The sequence below is a fragment of the Bos taurus genome, chromosome 11 (genome assembly GCF_002263795.3).
Source record: "Bos taurus isolate L1 Dominette 01449 registration number 42190680 breed Hereford chromosome 11, ARS-UCD2.0, whole genome shotgun sequence".
Classification (NCBI taxonomy): Eukaryota; Metazoa; Chordata; class Mammalia; order Artiodactyla; family Bovidae; genus Bos; species Bos taurus.
In genome coordinates, this window is record NC_037338.1 from 29288192 (window position 1) to 29312041 (window position 23850).

The 23850-nt window shown below is 46.4% G+C and overlaps 1 long non-coding RNA gene across 2 annotated transcripts; it reads right to left on the bottom strand.

The window, feature by feature from the left end:
• Positions 1–3820: 3820 nt before the first annotated feature.
• LOC132346566 (uncharacterized) lies at positions 3821–21543 on the bottom strand. 2 transcript variants are annotated; one of them, XR_009496413.1, is made up of 4 exons: positions 21232–21543; positions 15544–15648; positions 13750–15148; positions 3821–13043 (listed from the first exon to the last, which is right to left on the bottom strand). It is a non-coding gene; the product is annotated as an uncharacterized lncRNA (long non-coding RNA). The 2 variants fall into 2 exon arrangements; XR_009496412.1 differs by having other exon boundaries at positions 3821–15148.
• Between the last annotated feature and the right edge of the window lie 2307 nt (positions 21544–23850).

The following is a 23850-nucleotide window of genomic DNA, read 5'->3' on the forward strand; positions in this document are numbered from 1 at the left end:
ACCACCAGCCTTCCTCAGAGACGGCTCCACATTCCAGCAGAGAGCAGCCTGTTGGCAGATGAGACCATTTGAATTTGGGGAACAAGAGCATTCCAACATCTCCTGGCTGCCTTGACCCGCAGCCAGGCTCTAATTCCCCCAGACGTGGTAAGCCCCTTTTCTCCATCATTTGTTGCTTCATTTTAGAAACAACAGGAACTGAGACCAAAGAGAAAGATTGCTACTGGAAGGGACGAGAAATGAGCGCGCAAGTCCCTCATGGTCTTCACTTTCTGCTATTCAGCTAAGCTCAGCAAGTGAGAAGCATCCTGAGCAGCAGCGGAGGGTCCGTGGGCTCTGTGGAGGAGGCGTGGCACTTAGGGGACACCCCTCAGAACCACATGACGAAACGCGCAGCAGACGCAGGACCCGAGCTATGGAGTCAGGAGGACCTGGGTCCACGTCTTCCCTTTGCCACCTACTTTGTGATCTTAGGCAAGTCACTTGATCTCTCTGAACCTCAGTTCCCTATCCGTGGAATGAGGACCCAGGGTCTGCTTCCTGGTTCCCGAGGATTAGGTGAGATGACCCTTGCCTGCCAGGGAACCCTGGGAACCACCCTTCCTTTCCTCTCCTGCTTTCAATGGATCTGTTACACTGAGCAGACGTGACTCAGAGCTGAAATTACAAGGCACCTTTATTTTTGCTTTTATTTGATGGGAGAAGTTCTGTCCTGTGACCCTTCTGTTCATTTTTAGATAGTAAAGACTCACAAAATGCAGTTTTAATTATTAATAAGATACTTAGAATGTCCGGTCCCATGAAATAGCCCATGAATTTAATTCCGAATTACAGTTCCCCTCCCTTGGCTATCTGCCAGCCATCTGAATAGGGGACTGGCTTCCTCTTTCTCCTTCTTCTCTATCTCTTTGGCTATTATTTCGGACTTCACTGGAGATGGGCAAGGAGACAAACGAGGAGAGGAAAGGTGCCGGTAGGGCTCCGCAGTTCTGATGGTGTCAGCGTTAGTTCTCTGGGCAGCCTCATTAGACAGAGCCTCACAGGAGCCCACGTGAACCCTGTATTTGTTTCCTTGGGCTGCATAACAAATTACTGCAAACCAGGTAGCTTAAAACAATAGGAATTTATTCTCTCACAGTATTGAAGGTTAGAATTCTGAAATCAGGTAACAGCAGCTCCCTTCTAAGGCTCTAGGCAAGAATCCTTCCTTGTTTCTTCCCAGTTTCTGTCAGTCACCAGAACTCCTTGGCTTGTGACAGCAACTCTCCGATCTCTGCCTTCATCAGCTGTGGCCCTCTCCCTTGACCCCTGTGTCCTTGAGTCTCTGTGACTCTCAGATTTAGGGCCTGCCCTACTCCATCATGACTTTGTCTTAAGTTGATTTATCTCCAAAGACCCTGTTTCTGAATATGGTCACACACACACACAAAAGAAGAAATAAATAATAAAGAAGAAAGAAATCCAGTGTCCCATGGGATACATCCACACATTCTTTCTCCCAGAAGACTCAGCCACTTTAGGTTAACCTCAACTCAGCCCCCTCTCCTTCAGCTCCTTCACTGAGCAGCCCTGGCCCTTCAGGTTTCAGAGGGCAGTCAGGCATCAGTTCCCCTGCCCCAACATGTGGGGATCCCATCCTCACCTCCCCAAGAAGCTCTGACAAAGCCCTCCTATTGTTTGATCTGAGAGGCAGGAACCTTCCAGTCCTTTTCCTTGAAAGAGGAGGAGCATAACGTTCAGTCAACAAATTCTTTTCGCCAAATTCTCCTCCTTCATCTCCAAGAACCTGACTCTCAACCACAAGAAGAACTGTAAGATTTGCAAAGTTTATAAAATATCTCTTTTTAATTTGCATTTTGCTGCGGTGACTCTGGGAACTGATGCCTGTCATCTTCAGAACTCAGCAGACCCTTCCATCCTAACATCCCCTCTCACCCCTCTTCAGGATCCAGGAATTGGAGACCAGACAGCCCTTCACAGATGGCCTCTGCGATTGCCAGCCAGGCCTTCTCCAGGAGAGGGCTTTAGGCTTGGCCCCCAGCCAGGGCCTGCCTGCTCTGGGGCCACCCATCCTGTTAGCAGAACCCTAACAGTGTGGAGGAAAAGAAGGCCAGTGCACCTGGCACATTCCACTTCCTCCATCTGTAACCTTATACGGACTATTTGCTTCGTTGACCTGCATTTTCTTCACCGTAAAATAGAGAGAAAAAAAATAATAATGCAGCCAGGGTTGAGAACCATCGCTAGCCTCTCAAACCTTGGGAGGTGTGATATAGCTTCGTTGGGTTTTTTGTTTGTTTTTTAAATTACTAAAAGAGAAAGCAACTTTATTTTTAAATGCCAAGCTGCCAGGGTGGGGTGATGGTGTCAAATTTCCACACCACCTTTGCCTGCCTCCAGCCACTGCCTCAACATTCTCGCAGCTGCTCCAGTAAAGCCACGCTCTGGCTCAAAATGTTTCTTTGCCTTTCTGGAAAGTTCTGTTCTCAGGAAACTCCCTCCTGAGGGAGGGCATCTTGCTCTCAGTGCTTTGCTGTGCTGTCCCAGCGTCATGCAGTTTTGCTCAGGTTTCACTATGTAACAAAGAATTTTTCAGAAGGACTGGAGTAGTCCTTCCCTAGGAGGCCACGGCTGCAGCAGAGGACAAGTGGAAAGGGCGCTGGATTTGGGAACCAGGTTCCCCCAACCAAGTTCCGCCACTGCCACTAACTAGCTCCTCCTTTTGAGGCTCAACTTCCACTTCTGTGAAATGGGCGTGTCCCCAGGGACAACCCCCCCACCCCCACCCCGCCCCCAAGTCCATCCCCGCTCTGGCCCTCTGAGACATCAGAAGTTGCTTCAAGCTGAATACAGCTGGGCCGGAGTGCAGCCACCTCCGGGCCCTGCTTCCTGGGGCCTCCGCCAAACCCCGGGCTTCCTGCCTGGTGAGCCGCGGGCACAAGGGGCCTTCACAAAGTCTCCGTGTGGTTTTCCTGGGGAGCGGGGTGAGGAGGCGGGAGCCTCGCAGAGCTAACACAAGGCTTCCTCTGTGTCCCAAGCGAGGGAGGGTGGACTGAGCGGCCCAAGGGGACTCTACCTTGCCTCTGGATTTTTCCGTGGACTTTTTCGGTACCTTCTGTTTGATCATCAAAGAACCCTGCAGCAGTGGAGACTAATGAGGACGATTAGTTTCATTTCACATCTGAGGAAGCTGAGGTGCAGTGAGGCGAAGTGATGCGGGAGGATACAGTGCATCAGAGCAGTCAAGAGTATCAGTTGTGCTACCACTTGACCTTTCTAAGCCTCGGTTTTCTCACCCAAGAAAGTAAATACTCTTAAATGCTCTGGCAGGCCTGCCTGTGCTGTGTGGTGTGGGAGGCTTGGGGGTCACCTCCGGGCACAAAGTGGGACCCAGAAGCCAAGTCAGTGCGAAGGCAGGACCCAGAGATCTGCGATGGGCCACGTAGTGTTCTAGAACTTTCGCAACTTCATCTTCTATCACCCTCACAACTGCCCTGTCAGTCAGGCATACTTTGCCCTGCTTGGCAGAGAGGGGAGGCTGAGGGTCCACACACACAGCCAGGTGTCAGACTCAGGTTCCTATTCTTGCTTTTCCACTGCCCTGTGCTGCCCCTTTGGAGGAGGGTTTAGCTCAAGAGGCAAGTGCTGATTCTGTGTTGAGTGCTCCCTCCTCCAGACAGATGGCCCCAGGCAGAGGCCCCAGGAAACCAGGGAAGGAAACCCTCGAGTTTGAGAAACTTGTGCTTTGAGATTATCCCCTTTTTTCAGACCAGCAGGAGTTTTTACAGAGAAATTTTACGGGGATTAAACAGCTACATACTTAAAAAAAATTAATTTATTTATTTTAATTGGAGGCTAATTACTGTGCAATATTCTGGTGGTTTTCGCCATAAAGAAAGTAGAAGAGAAACATTCAGCAAACCTCTGGAGGGAGAATGTCTTTTTTAAACCTGGAATCATCGATGAAATCACAAATGAAAGATTAGCAGGTTTGACTACAGAGAAATTACATTTTCTGCATTTAACAAAAAGACTGAAAAGGGGCATATGGGAAGAAGTACTGACAACAAATAGGGGAGATAAAAGATTATTGTCTCTTTTTATTTATTTATACTCTGCCTCCTTCCTAAAAAGTCTTGAGGAGGAAATATTTCAAAAAGAGTACATGCAAAATGATAGTTTAAAAATAAGCACAGGGCTGGACTTCTCTGATGAACCAGTTAAGAATCTGTCATCCAATGCAGGGGACATGAGTCTGATCCCTTAGTTCCCGTAATGGAACTAAGATTCTGTCACGGGGCGACTCAGCCTATATGTTACAACTAAGATCTGATGCAGCCAAGAAAAAATAAAGAAAGGGCCTTATATACAAATACCCAAGGAGCATAAAGAAGCAATTTACATAAAGCAAATTATGACTATAGTAAATGTGTTTATAGAAAAATGTCCAACCCAGCTAATCACCAAAGGAACACAAAGTTACATAGAAAAAAATCTCAACTAACACCCGGTACTCATGCAGAGATAACAATTACGCTTTATAATTCGTAAGGGAAATATGGTGGCAGATGCTCAGAACTATAAACATATTTGTTTTCTTCAACAAAGTAATCTTACTATTGGAGATTTATGCTAAAGATTCTAAAATATGGAAAACAATACATGAAGGTATTCACTGCAGCATCAAAAACACACTCAAAAGAGCTGAAAATTGAAAATGACCTAAATGTCTTAAAGCAGAGAAGTGCTTAACTAAAGCCTGACCTATCCAATAAAATATAATGCAGCTTTTATCAAAGTTCACAGAGGCTTATGGTAAAAAAAAAAAAATGCCTACAACAAAATGTTAAGTTTAAAAAGCAGGCTATAGAATCATAGCATTCACAATATATAATTCATGGTATGAGTATTTCTATGTATGCATACAGATATGAGACAAATAGGTCTGCCCTCAACATGTTTCAGGGCTTGGGGCATGGGGTACAAATGGAGACCACATGCCAAATGCCAAAATATTAAACTATTATTTTTAAAATATGTATGCACTTAATAATTTAATGTAATATTAAATTAAATGTATTAAATTAATAATTAGGCATTTAAATTACAATAAATTAAATATAACAATATTAAATATTTAAAGTGTTACTTATTACATATAAAATTATTAAATAATTCATGCTGACAAATTGTCAAATAGTCTCCTATTTTGTGATAAATTAAGATGCCTGTGGTAATCCCTAAAAGCAACCCTTAAGAAAATAATTCAACAGATAACAGTTTTGAAAACAAAGAAATTAAAATGGTATGCTATAAGAATATTTACACAAAAGAAGGCAGGTAAATGAGAAACAGAGGAACAAAACAGACATGAGACATATCAAAAGCAAACAGCAAAATAGTAGATGTAAATTCAATCATATCAATAATTATTATTATGGACTGAAAATTTGTCTCCCCCAAAATTCATATGTTGGAGCCCTAATCCCAATGGGTAAGGTATTTGGAGGTAATTAGGTTTTAAAAAGATCATGAGTATGGGGCTCCCATGATGGGATTCAGTTCAGTTCAGTTCAGTACAGTCGCTCAGTCATGTCCGACTCTTTGCTACCTCATGAATCGCAGCACGCCAGGCCTCCCTGTCCATCACCAACTCCCAGAGTTCACTCAGACTCACGTCCATCGAGTCAGTGATGCCATCCAGCCATCTCATCCTCTGTCGTCTCCTTCTCCTCCTGCCCCCAATCCCTCCCGGCATCAGAGTCTTTTCCAATGTGTCAACTCTTCTCATGAGGTGGCCAAAGTACTGGAGTTTCAGCTTTGGCATCATTCCTTCCAAAGAAATCCCAGGGCTGATCTCCTTCAGTAAGGACTGGTTGGCTCTCCTTGCAGTCCGAGGGACTCTCAAGAGTTCTCCAACATCACAGTTCAAAAGCATCAATTCTTCGGCGCTCAGCCTTCTTCACAGTCCAACTCTCACATCCATACATGACCACAGGAAAAACCATAGCCTTGACTAGACAGACCTTTGTTGGCATAGTAATGTCTCTGCTTTTGAATATGCTATCTAGGTTGGTCATAACTTTCCTTCTAAGAAGTAAGTGTTTTTTAATTTCATGGCTGCAGTCACCATCTGCAGTGATTTTGGAGCCCAAAAAAATAAAAGTCTGATACTGTTTCCACTGTTTCCCCATCTATTTCCCATGAAGTGATGGGACCAGATGCCATGATCTTCATTTTCTGAATGTTGAGCTTTAAGCCAACTTTTTCCCTCTCCACTTTCACTTTCATCAAGAGGCTTTTGAGTTCCTCTTCACTTTCTGCCATAAGGGTGGTGTCATCTGCATATCTGAGGTTATTGATGTTTCTCCCAGCAATCTTGATTCCAGCTTGTGCTTCTTCCAGTCCAGCGTTTCTCATGATGTACTCTGCATAGAAGTTAAATAAACAGGGTGACAATATACAGCCTTGACGTACTCCTTTTCCTATTTGGAACCAGTCTGTTGTTCCATGTCCAGTTCTAACTGCTGCTTCCTGACCTGCATACAGATTTCTCAAGAGGCAGGTCAGGTGGTCTGGTATGTTCATCTCTTTCATAATTTTCCACAGTTTATTGTGATCCACACAGGCAAAGGCTTTGGCATAGTCAATAAAGCAGAAATAGATGTTTTTCTGGAACTCTCTTGTTTTTTTGATGATCCAGCGGATGTTGGCAATTTGATATCTGGTTCCTCTGGCTTTTCTAAAACCAGCTTGAACATCAGGAAGTTCACGGTTCACATATTGCTGAAGCCTGGCTTGGAGAATTTTGAGCATTACTTTATAGCGTGTGAGATGAGTGCAATTGTGTGGTAGTTTGAGCATTCTTTGGCATTGCCTTTCTTTGGGATTGGAATGAAAACTGACCTTTTCCAGTCCTGTGGCCACTGCTGAGTTTTCCAAATTTGCTGGCCTATTGAGTGCAGCACTTTCACAGCATCATCTTTCGGGATTTGAAACAGCTCAACTGGAATTCCATCACCTCCACTAGCTTTGTTTGTAGTGATGCTTTCTAAGGCCCACTTGACTTCACATTCCAGGATGTCTGGCTCTAGGTCAATGATCACATCATCGTGATTATCTGAGTCGTGAAGATCTTTTTTGTACAGTTCTTCTGTGTATTCTTGCCACCTCTTCTTAATATCTTCTGCTTCTGTTAGGTCCATACCATTTCTGTCCTTTATCGAGCCCATCTTTGCATGAAATGTTCCCTTGGTATCTCTAATTTTTTTGAAGAGATCTCTAGTCTTTCCCATTCTGTTGTTTTCCTCTATTTCTTTGCATTGATCGCTGAGGAAGGCTTTCTTATCTCTTCTTGCTATTCTTTGGAACTCTGCATTCAGATGCTTATATCTTTCCTTTTCTCCTTTGCTTTTTGCTTCTCTTCTTTTCACAGCTATTTGTAAGGCCTCCCCAGATAGCCATTTTGCTTTTTTGCATTTCTTTTCCATGGGGATGGTCTTGATCCCTGTCTCCTGTACAATGTCACGAACCTCATTCCATAGTTCATCAGGCACTCTGTCTATCAGATCTAGGCCCTTAAATCTATCTCTCACTTCCACTGTATAATCATAAGGGATTTGATTTAGGTCATACCTGAATGGTCTAGTGGTTTTCCCTACTTTCTTCAATTTAAGTGGGATTAGTGTCCTTATAAAAAGAGCAAGAGAGACCAGTCACTCTGCCACATGAGGAGGCAGGAAGAAGGCAGATGCCTACACGCCAAGAAGAGAGCCTTCACCAGGAACTGAATCTGTCAGCACCTGGAGCTTGGACTTCCTAGGCTCCTGAGCTATGAGAAATACCTATGTGTTGTTTAAGCCACCCAGTCTATGGTATTTGGTTATAGAAGCCCGAACTGGGACTTCCCTGGTGGTTGAGTGGTTGAGAATCCACCTTCCAATGCAGGGAATGTAGGGTCAATCCCGGATGGGAAACTAAGATCCCACATGCCTTGGAGCAACAAAGCCAGGCGCTGCAACTAAAGGAGCTCAAGTGCCTCAATGAAGACCCAGAACAGCCCCCCAAAAAAGAAACTGGAGCTAAGACAGATACATTGAATCATAGCAGTGTTATTCATAATAGCTCCAAACTAAAAACCCAGAACAGAGACCCCCCAAAAGAAGCCAGAGCTAAGACAATTACATTGAATCATAGCAGTGTTATTCATAATAGCTGCAAACTAAAGACCCAGAACAGAGACCCCCCCAAAAGAAGCCAGAGCTAAGACAATTACATTGAATCATAGCAGTGTTATTCATAATAGCTGCAAACTAAAGACCCAGAACAGACCCCGCCAAAAAAGAAACCAGAGCTAAGACAATTACATTGAATCATAGCAGTGTTATTCATAATAGTTCCAAACTAAAAATAACTCAAATGTTCATCAACTAATGAATAGATAACAATGGAATACTAGTCAGCAACGAAAAAGTAATGAGCTACTGACACAAGTTATAACATGGGTAAACCTCAAAATTTTATGCTAAGTGAAAGAAGCCATACATAAAAGAACACGTATTGTATGATTCCACTTATACCAACATATCCAAACAGGCAAATCTTTTGGCTAGCTGGGACTGGTAGTTTAACAGCAATTAACTGGAAATGGCCCAATAGCTTTCTAGAGGGTGATAGACATGTTCTAACACTAAATTAGATGATGGTTATAGTGATGCACAACTCTGTAAATTTACTAAAAATCACTGGATTGTGAGCTTAAAAATGGTGCAATTTGTGGTATATAAATCATACCTCAATAAAATTATTTTTGTAATATGCTAAAAAATTTTTAACTGTGCTGCAAATGATACCACTGAGAAAATGAAAAGACTACCCACAGAATAAGATAAAATATGCAGAAAGCATATCTCTGACAAAGGGCTTGTATCCAGAATACATAAAGAACTCTTGCAATTCAATAATAAAAAGATAAAAAGCCCAACATAAAAATGGGCAAAGGATCAAAACAGATATTTCTTCAGAGAAGATATGCAAGTAGACGATGAATACATGAAAAGATGCCCAGCATCATTAGGCATTCAGTTCAGTTCAGTTCAGTTCAGTCGCTCAGTCGTGTCCGACTCTTTCCAACCCCATGAATCGCAGCACACCAGGCCTCCCTGTCCATCACCAACTCCTGGAGTTGACTCAAACTCACGTCCATCGAGTCGGCGATGCCATCCAGCCATCTCATCCTCTGTCGTCCCCTTCTCCTCTTGCCTCCAATCCCTCCCAGCATCAGAGTCTTTTCCAATGAGTCAACTCTTCTCATGAGGTGGCCAAAGTACTGGAGTTTCAGCTTCAGCATCATTCCTTCCAAAGAAATCCCAGGGCTGATCTCCTTCAGAATGGATTGGTTGCATCTCCTTGCAGTCCAAGGGACTCTCAAGAGTCTTCTCCAACACGGTAAATGCAAATCAAAACCACAAAACCCAATGATATATATACATGGCTGAGTGCCTTTGCTGTTCACCTGAAACCATCACAACATTGCTAACCAGCTATACCCCAATACGAAATAAAAAGTTTAAAATAAAAACAAATAAAAGCACAAAACCAGATGAGATACCCACTAGGAAGGGCATAATAAAAAAAAAAATGGATAAATGAGTGTTAGCAAGGGTGTAGAATCCTCAAATATAGCTGGAGGGAATGTAAAATGGTGTAGTCATTCTAGAACGGGGGTCCTCAACCTCCTGACTGTGGATTGGTACAGCTGGAGGTGAGCGGCTGGCAGGCAAGCAAGTGAAGCTTCATCTGCCGCTCCCCATCACTCCCCATCGCTTGCATTACTGCCCGAACCATTGGTTGCATTGTCTTCCATGAAACTGGTTCTTGGTGCCAAAAAGGTCAGGGGCCGCTGCTTTAGAAAACAGTTTGTCAGTTCCTCGAATTGTGAACATGAAGTTTCCTTATGTCCCAGAAATTCCATCCAGGATAATGCTCAAGAGAAATGAAAACATATGTCTAATAAAAATATCATAATTACAGTATTTGTTACAGCCCCAAAAAGGAAACGACCCAAATGTCCTTCAATGGCTAAATGAATAAATTAAATGTGCTATACCCATATATTGTATTCATCAATAAAAAACAAGGAAGCACTGATATATGCTGCATCATGGATGAATCTTGAAAGTATTATGCTAAGTGCAAAGAGCTAGTCACCAAGGACCAAATACTGATCAGAGAAATCTTTAGAGAGAGAATGTAGCCCTAGTGGTTGCCTAGGACTGGGAGGAAGAGCGTGGTTTGGAGGAAAACGGGGAATGAATACTAATAGGAACGGTGTTTCTATTGAGGGTGACAAAAATGTTCTAAAATTGACTGTGGTGATGGTTACAGAATTTTGTGGACATACTGAAAATTGCTGAATTGTACACTTTAAATGGGTGAACTATATGGCATATGAATTATATCTCAGTAAAGGTGTAAAAGCAAAACAACAGTGTACGCTGCTGTTGCCAATATCACCGCTAGGTTCCCAGAATCCTCACATCGTTGTTTTCTTGATGTCTTCTCAGTTCTTCCCAGAACGGCCCTTTGGCCCTTTCTGCAGCCCTCCCATCGTGTATTGGAAGGATCAGTGGGCAGAGGGTCAGTAGACAGGTGCGAGGCCCAGTCCTAGGAGCCTGGCTTGGGTAGCTCGCAGATCCTCTTTGGGGTCCAGTCTCCATGACGTTCCTTTCTGATTTGTTTTCTCATTCATTCAACAGGTGTGTTTCACTCATTCATCAGCACAAACACTGAGAGCTCACTGTGTCCTGGTACAAGTCTAGGTGCCAGGGGTACCGGTGTGACTGGGACAGAATGGCTGCCCTCCTGGAGCAGGTGGGACGAGGAAGTGCAAACAACATTACTGCTCTAAGTACACTGCAGAAAGCATGCGTGGCTGACTCCCTGTGGCTTCCAGGTGGTAAAGAATCCACCTGCCAATGCAGGAGACGCCAGTTCGATTCCTGGGTCAGGAAGAACCCCTGGGAGAGGAAATGGCAACCCACTCCAGTATTCTTGCCAGAAAACCCCATGGACCAAGGAGCCTGCTGGGCTACAGTCCATGGGGTCACAAAGAATTGGACACGACTGAGCAACTGAACACTCAGCACTGGCTCCTTGAGGTCAGAAACATGCCCGGCTTTTCCTCCTGCTAAGGCTCATACAGGGAGGCACCTGTAGATCGTGAATACACTTGGTACTTAAACTGGATAATTCCTTGAGTAAATCCTTACAAATAATGCTGTGACATTCGATTCCCAAAGGAGTATTCCTGTAGTAGAAGGGAAGAGACCTTAAGTCACCTACTCATTCATTCATTCATACATACATACAAGTGCTTTGAGCATCTTATAGTAGTTAAATCATTTTGTCTGCCAGTGAGAGAAACCTAATTTAAACTGTCTTAAGCATAGAAAGGAATTTGTCGGCTAAAATAACTAAAAAGGTACAAGGGTCGCTTGATCCAGGTGTGCACACGGCATCAAGAACACCTCTCAAGCCCGTCTTCCTCTGACGGGCTCCATTCCTGAGTGAGTGCTCCTTTGGTGGAGGTAAAGTGGCTGTAGATTGGCCCAGAATCTCATCTTCCAGTTCAATACTGCATGAACAGTGAGCTCTTCCTCCCCTAATTTCCCTTTCTTAGGCTCCCTCTGCCCTTTCCCTCCAAAGTCCTGCCTGGGCTTCTGTTGAATTGAGTTCAGTCTTGAACTCATCACTGCAGTCAGAGAATGAAATGAGCTAATTCCTAATTCACAGGGCCTGGGCATTTGCCATGGGTGGGAGCAGTCAGCCCTGTTCCAGAAACAGCAGAAACTGGAGAACAGATGCTTCATAAACAAACAAAAATAACCCATGTCCCCACACACTTCGATACCAGGCCCATCAACTACTGTCTTACTTATATTTGTCTTACTTATATTACTGTCTTACTTCTATTTGTCATGCATACAGGACATGAGAGAAAGATGACAGGGGTTTAGAGAAGATGCAGCGGCAATTCAGAAAGTGGGGGATTATCTTCCCATATGGGGAACCAAGGATCACCTCATGGAAGAGGTAGCATGTGAACTTGACTTGGAAGGATGAGTGGAGTTTTTCATATGTATCCATGAGAAGGGACACTCCAGGCTGGGAGAACTGTGTGACCTAAGGCTTGGGGAAAGTTGGTGATTCAGTGTAGCCAGAACACAGGCCCAGGAAGAGGTGATGTAGCCTCGGAAGGAGGAGGTGGAAGCAGGGATCAGATCTTAGGGGCCTCGGGTGCCAGGGTAAAGAGCTTAGATGAGAGTCTAGGGAAAACAGGAAACCACTGAAGCCTGTGACCATGGCAGGGATATCACCTGGGACATTAACCTGCTCAGATCCCTTAAAAGGAGGAAAACACAAAGAGCAAGCAGTTAAGAGACTGCAGGCATGGTTTAAGCAAAAAGTAAGAGAATCTGAAAATCCCTGGCACCTCCAACCCAGCGTGTCCAAGACAGAAGCAGAAGCCAGCCAGCTTGGCTTCGCCATGCCCCTTCTCTACGCAGGTGTTCTGCCTTAATGAATGGCATCATCATCCCCACGTGTCATCCAGGACTCCCCCCTTCAATGAACTCATCCACGAAGCCAGTCCATTTTCCCTCCTAAATGTTTCTTGAATGTACTTGTCTTGTTCCTCTGCACCACCTTACTCCTCAGGCCGCCATCATTTGTTGCTTGGATGGCTCCAACGGCCTCCTCACTGACCTCCAGCCTCCAGCCTTATCCCTTTTCAACTTTTGGTTCAGCAGCCAGTCATCGGTTTAAATTACAGCAGCTGGGGACTCCCTGAGGACCAACCCCCTTCAGGATGTGGTTTCCAGCCTCACGTCTTCTGCACCCCCTAGCCATTCTGAGCTGTATTCGACTCACCCAGTGGAGCTGATCTCGTTCCCCTCTGGACATGCGCAGGCTGCTTCCTCTGCTCTCCCCCACACTAATCTCCCACCTCCTTTGTTCCTGGTGTAGGAGCCGGAGGGCTGTTCCTGGTGGGAATGTGTTTGGGAGGTTGGGAGACAAGAGACAAGAGTGGGTGGAGAGCTGTAAATTCCCTGTGGAGGACGTGTTCCTCGTCTGCCTGGTCCTTGCCTTCTCGTAGGAAAAGCAGCGCCCGCACCCCTGCGTTTTGTAAACTGCTCCTAACACTCACCGGTGTGGTCCAATGGGAGCTGCCATTTCACATGGTCTCGCCTCCCTGTCATAGGGATTAATTGTGAGGTGGGTGACTAACTGACCTGGTCGTGTCCCTCTCCAGAAGTTTTCTAACTGGAGCTATGGGGAAGCGGCCTCTGTCCTTTTCAGCTGCGAGACTGAAAAGCTAGATTGTGGAGCTCCAAGCTGCCAGGTGTCCTGCCTTGTGGCAAAAGGTAACATTCGGAGATAAATGAAAAAGACAGGCCAAGGGAGCAGTCCTGACCAGGTTCTGGCCACTTTTAAGATCCAGGGTGGTCGTTAACTTGACATCTCATAGAACAGTGCTTCCCAGGCTCTCAGTGGGGAAGAGTCAGATTTTTTTTTTTGCCCAATCTTACTATAAATCATAACTTTGGTTAAACACAATACAAAACTTAGCAAAAAAAAATCCTGCACACATTTTTAAAGCCTCAGTTTCTACTATCATATTCAACTAACATTAATTTGTCGATTTGCTATAAAAATCTGTCAACACTTGATCCCAGTTTCTGCACTCACCTTGTCATGGACTGTATCAAGCAGCCAGTCTGTGGCCCACACTTTGAGGAGCCCTGCTCCAGAGAACACTATCCACCCGTGCTGGCCCCAGCTCTGCATTCCTGCCGGTAGCAAGGGGGAAACAAAGAAGTGTAGGGCAAAAAAAATGTTTTTAAAGGAATGCAGTCCAAGGGGGAGGAGAGGTCAGGGAGGGAAGGACTAGGAGTTTGGAATTAGCAGATGTAAACTAGTATATGGAGAAGGCACTGGCGACCCACTCCAGTGTTCTTGCCTGGAGAATCCCAGGGACGGGGGAGCCTGGTGGGCTGCTGTCTATGGGGTTGCACAGAGTCGGACACGACTGACGTGACTTAGCATCAGCAGCAAACTAGTATATATAGGATGGATAGACAACAAAGTCCTACTGTTTAGCACAGGAAACCATATTCTATATCCTGTGATACCCATAATGGAAAAGATATACAAAAGAGTTATGTATGTAAATATATACACATATATATCTTGTACAACAGAATCATTTTGCTATACAGCAGAAATTAACACATTATAAATAAACTGTACTTCAATTAAAAAAAAAAAGTAATGCCAAAGTTTCACACATCCCTTTCATTCCATTCCACTGGTGAAAAATGTGGTCACACTTAGTGGCAAAGAAGACCAGGAAAGATGGTTCTTAGTTGGGTGGACTTGTGCCGTTACTAAAAAGTTCCATTACTAAAAAGATAAAGGGCATGACGGTTATGGGAGACCACAGCTTCTGTCACACACTCCTAAGAGTCACCAGGAGTCTGCCCTCAGGGGCTGACTCTATGCTTGGGGGTGTGGGAGGCTTGGCTACATAGGGACTGTATTTCAGGTATCTGCCATTCTCTGCAGTGAACTACCCCAAATTTAGTGGCTTAAAATGACAACCATTTTCCTGGCTCATGATTTTGCTGGTCAACAATGTGGCTGGGTTCATTGGGAACCCTGCCGGTGGTATTGCCTGGGGTCTCTCACACAGCTGCAGTCATCTGGTGGTCTGATTCGGGCTGGATAGGCTCAGAGGTCTTCACACACGCAACTAGCAGTTGTCAATCTTCAGGCTGGGATGCTTCGGTTTTCCATGTGGGCTCTTCAGGAGATGAGCTCAGGCTCGCTCACATCCTCGTTTCCACTCCAACCACAACAGAGAGAGGGCAAACCTCACACAAAGGAGGGTTTCAAGCCTCTGCTTGCATCACATTTGCGAATGGCCCACTGGCCTAACAGGGCACGTCTCCAAGCTGGGATTCCAGGAGAGGAGAGAGGACATCACTTCTTGATGAGAAAAGCAGTGATGTGATATCACTAAGGAGCATGGGAGGGATGGTTCATCACATCGTCACAAAGAGCCTTCCATGGGAACCTCAGCTTCCACCTACAGGAAGAGGAATGTCCACCATCATTCAGGCTCTTGTCGGGTCCCAAGGGAAAATAATCCCGCCAGTGCCCCAGGGAAAGAGTTCTCTTTTTCAGGCTTCACCCTGCATCTGAAAGGCTGCCAGGAACCAAAGCAGTCCCCAGAAGCAGAAGGTCTTCCTCTGTCTCTCCGCTGAGCTGCAAGGTCTCCCTCATGGCACATCCTCCCCCTCTGTGTCTGTTCCATCCTCCTCTCTGCTAATTGCTTTATTTCTCTTTACTTCTGGCACCTGCTCCCTCACAATTTCTGCTGGCCCCAGGCATCAACCTATGGCACCCTTTCACCTTCTGGCCCAGCTGTTAACCAGCTCAACCTCTCCATGTTTCCCCTGTTCCAATTCCAGAAAGTATCACCTTGATTAGCTGGCTCCCATCCTCAATCTGGACCACACTGAGGTGGGCAGGTCAGCCTATGGATTGGCTGTCTGGAGCTCAGGTGCCCACGTCTCATCCAATCACCTGGGGAAGAGAGGAAGCACTACTGTAGGTCAATCTGTGAATCTGAAAAAAAGATACAGCTGTGTCCTAATCATCAGAACCTGTGAATGTGACTATTTGGGAAAAAAAGGTCTTTGTATTAATAGATATGGTTGAGATAAAATTATCCTGGATTATTCAAACGGGTCCTAAATTTAAAAACATGTCCTTCTAAGAGATGTGTAGAGAGGAGGCTGTGGGAAGATGGAGGGGGAGGCTGGTATCATGCGGCCACAGCCAAGAAATAGCTGGCACCGCCAGAAGCTAGAGGACCCAAGAACTGTCCCTACGGCACCTGGAGGGAGTGCAGCCCTGACGACACCTTCATTTCAGAACTTGAGCCTCCACAACTAAATGAATTTGTTATTGCAAGCCACCAAGTTTGTGGTAATTTGTTACAGCAGTCTAAGAAACTAATACAAGCATATTGCTCAAAATATAGGTCCCGGGCAGCAGGGCCCCTTGGCAAGACACTTTTCCTGTGCTGACATAAAGGCCACATAAGCATACACCTCATTCCCCACCTGTCAGGAAGCATTTAACAGGAGGCTTCCTGTGTGCTGTTTTGGATCTGTCAGGAATTCTCTGTTCATTATTAATTCCTGAATATTTGGGAATTAAGAGGAGAGGCAAGCCTCTCCCAGGGGCTGAGGAATCCAGGCATTTCCTTTTTTAGTTTTTCTATACAGTGATAAGTACCCTCTTCCTTCTTATGAACCATATGGTAAAAGTGATTATTTACAACCCTCTCTCTTTCATGTGGATGACCTCATGTTTCCTTGATAACTTGTAAGTTTTGATTTTATCTCTGCTGAAAATAGCTATCTTGTAAGACAGTATAAATACCTACACAATGTTGAATAAAACACCTTTGCTCCATCAGAGCTTTGGTCCCCGTGTCTTTCTTTATCTTTCTTTCTCTCTCTTTCTCTCTGTCAGGCTATTTCTTTGGAGCACAGAGGCTCTCTGAGTCCACTTTCCTGCCTGGGCTTCTAAGACCCTCTCAAGAAGGCACTGTGTGCCTTCATCCCATCAAGAGGGCGCCTGAGGCCTCCATGAACAGATCAAGCCCTGTGTCAGGGGCTTTACTGGCTTTCTGTGTAAACCAAGGAATGTCAGCCTCTTTCTCTCTCCTTTACTTTCTTATCGGTCGACTCTGGACCACCAGGTTCCAGTCCATTAAAGGACCTCAACATCCAACCAGGGAGTGGACCCTTGCACCTTTTTCTTGTAAGACCTGAGACCTGCAAGCCAAGACAACTTGCACCCCAGTGTCCTACTATTCAGCATCAACACAAGATGCTTTCAAGAGGCCTCAAGACTAAAAAGATGTGATATATAACATCTCTTGAGTCTCCTGCATTCACAGGCAGTTCTTCACCACTGCACCAACTGGGAAGCCCAACAGAAAACTATTCAGTCGTAAAAAAATGAAAGTGAAAGCCATTCAGGCGTGTCCAGCTCTTTGCAACCCGATGGACTATACAGTCCATGAAATTCTCCAGGCCAGAATACTGGAGTGAGTAGCCATTCCCTTCTCCAGGGGATCTTCCCAACCAAGGGATCAAACTCAGGTTTTCCGCATTGCAGGCATATTCTTTACCGTCTGAGCCATCAAGGAAGCCCAAGAATACGGGAGTGGGTAGCCTATCCCTTCTCCCCAGGATCTTTCTGACCCAGGAATCGAATTGGGGTCTCCTGAATTGCAGGCAGATTCTTTATCATCTACCACGGAAGCCCACTCAATCATAAGAAAGAATGAAATCTTGCCATTTCTGACAACATGGATGGATCTAGAGGGTATTATGCTAAGTGAAATAAATCAGAGAAAGACAAATATCATATGATTTCACTTATATGTGAAATCTGAAAAACAAGCCAAATGAACAAATATAATGAAACAAAAACAGATTCACAGATACAGAGAACAAACAGGTGGTCGCCAAAGGGGAGAAAGAGTAGGGAAATGAGTGAAGTAGAGAGGGAGATTAAGAGGCACAAGCTTCCAATTACAAATAAATGAGTCATGGGGATGAAATATACAACAGGGGGATATAGTCAATGATATTGTAATATCTTTCTATGGTGACAGATGGTAACTAGATTTATCATCATGATCATTTTGTTATGTATAGAAATGCTGAATTACTATAATGTGCACCTGGAGTTAACATAATATTGTAAGTCAACTTTACTTGAATTAAATTTTTTTTCCCTTTCCCTCCAAAAAAAAAAAAAAAAGGTATAAGTTAAGATCAAGATGGAACAGTATTTTAAGAGAATTCATGATAAGGTCATGGAAAGAGTTCCCTTTGGTTGTCTGTCTCCAAAGGACACAGAGTCCTGAGCATCCTTTCAGAGGCGGAGGGAAGAATCCAGGGGAGCAGGAGAGGAGACAGGAAGAGTCATGTCCTAATAATGCCAAGCGCATCATATCTCTGTTCACCCAGATTAACAAATCAGAGCATCACAGAAGGTTAAGGTTTTGCTTTTAGCCAACTCACTTAACAGATGAAGAAGCAGAGGACACAGGAAGGAGTGGCTTCCCCAGGGTCCCCTACAGCTGTTTGCTCTAGACATCCAATCCCCTCCTCTCCCCATGAGTCCAGGACTTCATAATGTGCCCTTGGCAAAGACAACTATTTTTTAACTGCCTTTATTCATGTCTCTACATGTTGTAAAATGCCTCTAGGACTTTTCTATTCTTGTGCCCTTTCCCCGCTTCCCTGGACACAGTGGCTCATGAACACCTTGTCCCTGCCAAGTGCGGCCGAGGAAATAGGAGCGGCCACTTGGCCGAGCGGACAGGAAAGCATGCGCTGAAGGGGTGCTGGTCCTCTAGCCTGGCCAGGACTGCAGCACCCCCACACGACTCCACGTTCCTCGGCCGCCAGCTGAGAGCCCTGGGGTCTACAGTTTCCCACCTTCCTTGCAAGCACAGTTCTAAGTAAGTTCCTGGCAATAGAGTCACTAATACAAGATTTCCTAGACCAAAGACAGGAGAGTCCACCTTCTATGAATTGGCCCGGACAGGCGTGAGGTTGACTGTGGCCTCCAGGCAAGCTCCCGGAAGCTGTCCACAGCACTGCTGCAGGTGGCTTGGGTGATCTCTGCAGACCTGGCACTTCCCAGTTTTATGGGGTCTGACGGCTTCCCTGACCTTCCCTCACCCAGCCCTCTCCCCTAAATCCCAGAATACACAGGTTTTTAAATCCTGACTGGCACAGGTAATGAAGCTATGTAAAATGATGTGTGTGTCGTGTCGGGGTGGGGGGAATCCCTCTGGAATGTAAAAGTTTTCTCCTAGAAAGTGAAATTTGTTTTTTTAATATATAAAGTGACAAAATGGCCCTTAGGTTTGTTTTTGTTAGTTTGGTAGGAGCCTTCTCAGGTGTGTGACCTTGAAACCACTAGATTAACATCAAAACTCTCCTTTGAGACTTCTTCCAGACAGGAGAATCCCTCTGCCCCGCCTTCATCCATCCTGAGATCCAAGAGAATCATGGTCAAAAGGGCCAGCTCCAGGGAGAGTCTTCTTTCCCTCCAGGACTGCTGACACACAGGAAAAAGCCAGAAGCCACGAAGAAGTCTAGAGCATTCTCTTTGAATATGGCCATTCCATTTTATAAGAGCAAGGAGCAAAACAAGTTTACATTACCTGATTTGTATGAACAATCAGAACAGAAGTTAATCAAGTACAAATAATCTTTGAAGACACATTGCAGTTGATATTTTTGGGGAAATCATAGTATTTGCTGCCTTTTATTGACACTTTTCTATGTACTGCCTGAAGCTGTTTTATAGATTATCCTCTTTAATCTTCCCAACAATGCCAAAGTGAGGATAGCATTCTCCCAGGTTCATAGCCTGAGGCTCAAAGCCACCTGACTATTGAGCCATCCTCTTTCCAAGGAGTCATTTGGCTTCTTTTACTACAAAGGAGGAAGGAAGAAATACGGAGAAAAGAAAAAGGCAACAGGAAGAAGAAATCAGAGAGAGAAAGACAAAGGGAGAAGTGAGGGGGACATCTGTAAGCAGAAAGTGGGGAGAGGAGAAGGCCCAGGGATTATGTGAAGGTAGAGAAACTCACCTCCTCACCACTTCTACTCAGACCAAGGGTTCAGAATGTTACCCTTGTTCTTGGCTGTACCCATTAGCCAAGCTATTCAACTGCTCCTTATTCTCAGGCTTTCTGAACCTCCAAGGTGAATAGTAAAAGCCACAACAATCCTCTCAATATGATATCTTACTCCAGAGTATAGATTCAATCATGCCGGGCAGCAGCCCCAGCCCCTAGACTAATGGGGAAAGGGTATTAGGTTTGCCCTTGTGCCATGGGGCAGCTGGTGAAGACTGTCTAGGATACTCTCAGTCTCTCCTTCCAGACCCTTCTGTAAGCACCTTCAATCTCACCCTGGCCAAGGTCTCCCTCTCTGTACGTGGAAGGCCAGGCCAGGGCTGGGAAGCCGAAAGCCGGTCCATATCCCCTGAGATCTTAGATTCTCAGAGGTCCCATGAGCCAATCCTTCCATTTTATGAATGAGGAAACGGAGGGCCAGAGAGGTGAGGGCAGAGGCCCGAGGCCGCACCATCAGCACACTGCTAAGGGCCCCAACCCTTCCTTCTGGCAGCTGTGCATCTCCCAGGGCCCCAGCGCCCAGAGAAAGCCTCACATGTGATCACAATTACCGTGGGCTTGGCTGGAGCCCAGCCACACCGTGAGCACATCCAGGCCTGGTAGCCGGCCAAGTTTCCATCTCAGTAGAAAAATGAATAGGGTCAAGGGATACATGTTAATCCCAAACACACGAGTGGGAAGGAGTGGGGTGAGGGGGAGAGGCCAGCCAGATTTCTCTGGCAATATCAGTCCACCAATAGCTCCTGAGATCCCCCTTCCCCTTCCACCCCAGGAAGCAGAGCGGCCCCTGGCCAACAGACAAAAAACAGGCTGTGTGCTCGCCTGTTGGGCATTGTGGTTCCAGAGCCATCTTGAGATTGTGGTTATAAACCTGCTGGCTCCTAAGCCCAAGATGGAACTCAGCTGGTGAGACTTGGCCAGGGGCCCCATAGCAGTCACCCCTCCTCCGTAGTCTCCTTTCTTGCACTAAGCATTTTCCACAGCCTTTGTGTTTCTATCTTTTCTTCAGCATCACCATCCCCCTGCCATGGATAAGGAAACTGAGGCAAGGACGATGGCCTGAAGCCGGGTAGCCGGAGGAGCTGGGATGGGCCAGTCTGGCCCATAGCCTCCCTCCTGATGCTCCTGAGCTACCTGGGGCAGCCTGGGCTGTGTCTAGGACTCTCATGCTTTTCCCTGCCACCTACACAGCATGCCCAGCATCTGAAGACTTACTTCATGAGATGTCAGCTTCATCTGCCCCACACCTGCTGCGTGGTCCTGCTGGGGCCCCAAATCCCACCCGAGCTGCCAACTCTTGCCACCTCTCATGGTGACATCTCACATCCCTGAGGCTGCTACACTGTTTCTGCAGCCCTCGAGACAAAAGTTCCTTCTTCCCTCCCAGACTTGAAGCAGTTGTGAGCGGCACACCACTCCCAGCTTACCTCAACTCCCAGAATACCCATCTGCAAGCTGTGCTTGGTTCTGGCTGCAGAGAAGGCAGGGCATTTGAGTTTTTGATGTGTGGTATATGTGCATCTACCCTCTGGGGGGCTTATAACAGGTTCGGTAGGTATTAGGAGAGCCACCACTCTCTGCCCTGGGCACAAAAGAGTTAACACTTCGCTGGAACTCTTTTGCTGGAATTTTGTCTGACTCTTTGTGACCCCATGAACTCTAGCCCGCCAGGCTTCTCTCTCCATGGGATTTTCCAGGCAAGAATACTGGAGTGGATTGCCATTTCCTCCCTAGGGGATCTTTTCAACCCAAGGATCTGTATCTCTTGCATCTCCTGCATTGGCAGGTGGATTCTCTACCCTTGTACCACCTGGGAAGCCCAGAACTCTACTGATACCCTGTGACATGTTAAAAAAAACCCTGTGGAGAACAGCAGACATCAGTTAAATATCAACTGTCTGGTGGGGAAGAGCTGTGGCCCCCGAAGGGTACATTGGACTTTTTTGATTATTGATGCCTCTGAGGGGGTACTAGTCCCCAGAGAATGAGGTCTGCCCCAGATAAATGTGCTTATTTACACTGATTTCTAGACTGGCCGAGGACAGCTCAGGGCCTGCAGCCAGGCCTATGAGCAAAGGGGCGAGCAGGCTCCAGAGTGCAACTTTTTTGCCGACTGGGGGATTTATGGGCGTCCTGGACGGGCCACGTAGCCTAGTTTTGAGGCCAGCGGCTGGGCCAAGAGGTTGGCCAAGGTTTTCTGAGTCTCTGTAAGCGGTTGGGCTCTTAGGGAATACGCTTCTGATGCTGTGGGGCAGGGGCCAGGGATAGTTACCTGGTCTCCCATCTCCTCCAGAGGCAAGACCTCAGCAGGGGCATTTCTCCTGATGAGGCAGGGGCGGGAGCCACGAGGGTGGGATAGGGAGATGGAGCAGGGGAAATGAATAATTATTCTCAAAAGGCCAGCTCTCTCTTCTTTCTGCTTTCCAAAAGCCCCAGTGATCACTTTGTGTTTAAGCCAATCTTGCTTTCTCAAAGAAATGAAGAAAGAAAAAGATGTTTTTTCCAGGTCTGATTATAAGAATCATAAGACTAGAAAGATATGGAGGAAACATCAGTCTCCCTGTTCTGCCTCCACCAGGTACCAAGCAAAGCCCACAGGAAGGCGCTGAACTGTGAATAACTTGCTGGGGGTGCAGGGAGCTCCATCAGCAGCTCCTGGGCCCCCAGTGTCAAGACACCCCATCCCATTCTACTCACACCCCCATTGCTGGAGTTAAAGTCCATTTGTTCCTTTCAACTGTCGAGAACTGGACAATGACTAGGAGACTAGGAGCTGGTGATTTGGGTCCTTCAAGGCTCTGAGAGAAAGCAGGTGGGGGAGGGGGGGTCTCTGTAACCCCAGGGCAACTAGTTTTTAAAATCTGTGCATCCCATGAAAGGGCAAACCCCAGATCCAGGGCTGCCCCAGTAGGACCGCTGTCTGAACAGCGCAGCCAGGGGGTCAACATCCTAAACAGATGGAGTCAGTCTTCTGGTCTCGCTCTGCCCAAGAAAAACAGAGTGGGTGTCCCTTGATTTCCTGTTTGAAAATGTGCTGGTTGGGGGGTGGGTAGTCGAGGGACAAAGAAAACATCTCATCTCTCCTTAATCTATCGAAACTATGAATCTCGACTTCCCCAAGGTGAGGTAGAGGTGGGTTTATGGGGTCCAGGGAGTGGGAATCTGGCAGCACTGGCTGAGCTTGGGTGGCTCCTTCAAGGCTGACAAGCTTTGAGCTCTGAAACCAGGCCCCAGGGGACCCCCATCACCTCACAGCAAACCTCTCCTTGCTCCCACAAGCTGCTCACAGCCCACGCCACTCAAGATGACACTTTCTAAACACTGGAGGGAAAGATAAGAAGCAGATGGGAGAAGAAGCCTGAGAGCTGGAGAAGACCCCAGGAGGAAAGTAGGCTCCCTGCTAAGAAAGGCGGAGGCACCAGACCCCAGCACAGGGGCCTGGATGGTCAGAAAGCAGCTCTTACCCTGGCTCTGACAGCACGCTGAGTCGGTCCCACACAGTGGCGGGAGCCAGAGCCCTTGGCCTGGCCAGTACTTCTCTGGTCATAACTTGTGCTCCTGTGAGCAGCCTGAGCACAGGCACTGACCCCACGCCCACCCTGTGCCCCAGGAGCTCGTGCAGAGCTGCCCAGAAGGGGAGATGGGAGAGTTAACTTCCCACCAGCATGGGTTTACAAAGCACAGCTCCCTCTGTGTCACATTCCGGGACCAGGTCTGGCTCGTGGCCTCGTGGCACTCAGGACACACCTGGAGAGAGAATGACTTGCTGTATTACTCCACCTGGAGGGAACTGGCATTTCAGCTAGGACAAATTCCCCAGGGATGACAATTCAGGGCCAGAAGAGGGATGCCCAGGTGTCCCTTACAGCAGACATACAGGGGCTTGGTTAAGTGCAGGTGATCTGTGTGGGGGAATCTGGGTGACCTGAGCTCTTGACCCACCTGGGGAGTTTTTAGGAAAGTCATCCAATGGTAACAGCAATAGGAATAATGATGGGTGCTGTGGTGCAGAGGTGAGGGGTGCTTCTGGTGGGTTCCAGAGAGGA